The 3,187-nt window shown below is 36.2% G+C and overlaps 1 pseudogene; it reads right to left on the reverse strand.

Moving 5' to 3' along the window:
- Positions 1-359: 359 nt before the first annotated feature.
- Positions 360-2,844, reverse strand: LOC147493795 (uncharacterized; annotated as a pseudogene).
- Positions 2,845-3,187: the final 343 nt, after the last annotated feature.

A 3,187-nucleotide genomic window follows, 5' to 3' on the forward strand; every position in this document is an offset into this window, starting at 1 on the left:
TTATGGGTGTTAGGTTTTGCCAAAAACTCTAACTCTTATTGCAAACTCGCGGTCCCAATTTTCTTTTGAAAATAGACTTGGGCGCAGGTAGCGCCTCGGGCAAGCACGGGTCGCGCTGAAATCACTGGAAGTCTTCTACGGCATGGGCGCGGGTTGCACTCTGACATTTCCATGCATAATGAAATCCTTTCCTCCTCATGTGAGGGATAAAACCAACAAGAAAGTCATAAAAATAATAGAGAAACAAACAAAATGTGAATGCTCGCCGCAATAATAAGAGAGATGCCAGAACATCCATAAACATCCACTTTTGACCCACTTACTTCACAGAAAATATGATGCCAAGGGTACTGCAATTATCACTTTAGATAAGTAGAAGAAACCTAAAGAAGTAGATAAGTTAAGAGTGAAGTTGTGACTTCCAAACTCCTTGGACCTCGACGTACAGGTGGAATCAATCCTGAGTGAGTAAAGCCTAGTGTTATCCAACAAAACAAACACAAAGATCCAGAGAGCAGTATTATACGATCTTAGTGGTAAAAGAACTATCTGTATGCATACCCATATAGCAGAGCTCGGAGTTTGCTCTTTAGACAATCATATATGAATATATGGTTCTCAAAAAAGATATTAACATCTACAGAGTCGGTCTATCCTCTGTCGGAAAGAGTATGCTAAACACATCAAGTACTATAAAGACGACAGCCGTCTTTATGATGAAGTTGGTGGAAGGAGTTTGAAATATACTTGTGACAGCCAGCATAACCTGTGACTGAGTTACATCCCTCATTTTTTTCTTGATGTTAACTTTTGGTCTCCTCCTTTCATGAAACTTCTGCATAATTATCTTGCCATGTGTTGATTCTATAGAATCGACACTAAACTTGTGTCTTGCATATTTGTTAATCAAAAAGTTCCTTGCTGCTTGTATTTCATCCTCAGAAGCTTCACTGCTGATTCCAAGCCTTTTGTATGGGTCTCTTATATTGATTATAGGGAAAATATATGTACAAAGAAGAAGAGTCAGATGCAACAATCTAATACAAATTGGATATTTTATTGCATTAATGCACAATCTAAGAGTGTGAGTGTAATTGCAAGGACACAATAATTGTCAATTTGTCACCATAGTTTAATATAGGTAAGTATTCCACTTTTTCATTTTCTTAATGTTAACGTGTGCTTGATTGAACCGGCCGATAATTTTATATGAGAGTAAAGATGTTAATTTGTTGGGTTGCAATGCGCTTGTATTTATCGCCTGCCATCTTTGGTGAATTTTCTGATGAATTATCAGAGTGTCCAAGAACAGATTGCATGCATATGCTTCCGACTGTACAAAAAGTTGAGATGTACTCGTGAGAATTCTTTATGCAATAGAATGAAATTCACAATCTTACACTGTTACACAAGTTAAAGAATAAATTTAATCAATGGCTGCGAACAAATTGGTGTTTCGAAACATTTAAATTGTAACACAAGAACTGCAAGTTGCAACTGGGTGTGCTTTCAGAAGAAGGGTCAACTTGATTGCTTGTGGTCTGAAAATAAAATTGATGTACCTATTGGTGGTTCTAGTAGGCAACAAAGTTTTTTTTTTCGATAGTCCAGCCTTCTTTTATAATTATCAGGTGGGCCAAGAAAATATGACTGAAGTTCAAAATATATTGTGACAGTGAAGTCCAAAATATATTGTGATAGTACACATGGACTTCAAGTCATGATTATCCAGTGGAAATACTGGCAATTAATGATGGTATCAAATTGTGGAGCACTCCCCTTAGCCTCCAGGCTGAAAATGTATCTTGTTTTGATTCCTCAAATGCTTCATATCTCGGCACATACATTGGCAATGACTTCTCAACCATGTTTTCTGCATTTATATCTGTAGGAAATTGTACGCGTAGATACATCTTAGTCTCTTCACTAAATTTGAAATGGTGGTTTGGTCCCTAGAAGGGATAGCTACAAATACGATATATTTCCATGGCGAGAAGTCTGAACATTGTTACAATATGTATAATAGTCAGGGAACCAACCAGTATTAGTTGGAGAGTGCCCAGTTCTACACCGCCTTGGAAAAGGAATCGCTTCACCTCCAAGTTTGGGCCTAGCAAGATCAATCCCTTTGTCTAGATTACCTAAATCATTATATATGGCGTAGTCATATATCCGATCCGAGTGCTTCCTCTCTCCTTGACCATCACCCCTGAGATCACTCAGTTCCTTTTCTTTTAATTTTTTTTTGGCCCCAATTGGTGTCTCGTGAAGGCAGATATGGCTGCTCAAACCAAAAAAACAAAAGAAAGCTCAATAATTAATGAACACTCAATGTCACAAGTCGTAAGTGGTAATAGATCCTCAGGACCAACTTTTATATATTCCCCTAACTACCTAAATCCATAATTTTGAAGGTCTCTCTTTCCCACATTATTGTAATATTTGAGGAAGAATATGTTGACCTTCAAGGACAAAATGTTTGACAACAACTAACTGTCTTTGCTTGACTCAAAGATTAAGACCAACTTAGCCAAAAAAAAAAAAAAAAAAAAAAGACCAAATGGTTTCACTTTGAATTTAATTCAAGCGTCCAGTGAGAAAATTTTGACTTGTGCATTCAAATTCATAGGAAGTAAAAAAGGAAATTACCTTGTTAGAGAAAAATACCCTTTTTCTTAGATGATATTTCTTGGATTGAACCCATGAATTACAAGAGAAATGAACTGGTCCACACGCCAACCCTTCGATGACTATGCTCTCCAAGAAGAATTCCTTTTGGTGTTTATTAGTCACTGCAATGGCACTAGGTATTCCAAAATTGGAATCAATGAAGAATTTAGCCATACTCGTTCACCTCGAATATTCGACTTTTTCAACCAATCCTTCAACACTGCTTCATTACTCTTCTTGGGTGTCTTTGATCCTTCATTGAACAAAAAACCATAATATTGAAATTTTCAATAAAGCAGTCCTAATACCAATTAAAAGAAATTGGAATGAACATCAAAGAAAATGAATTATAAGTACAAAAAGAGAACATTTCATTCAAGGGCATTGCAAATCTCATTTAAAAAATATCAACATATCATTTAATCTGTACATATATCACAAGCAAGACCCAGATGCCTCAGTGTACAACTCTGTGTATTACTAAGGAATAAAATTTCATAGGATAAAACATTTCAAG

This window comes from Coptis chinensis, chromosome 6, assembly GCF_015680905.1.
Source record: "Coptis chinensis isolate HL-2020 chromosome 6, ASM1568090v1, whole genome shotgun sequence".
In the NCBI taxonomy this organism is placed as follows: domain Eukaryota; kingdom Viridiplantae; phylum Streptophyta; class Magnoliopsida; order Ranunculales; family Ranunculaceae; genus Coptis; species Coptis chinensis.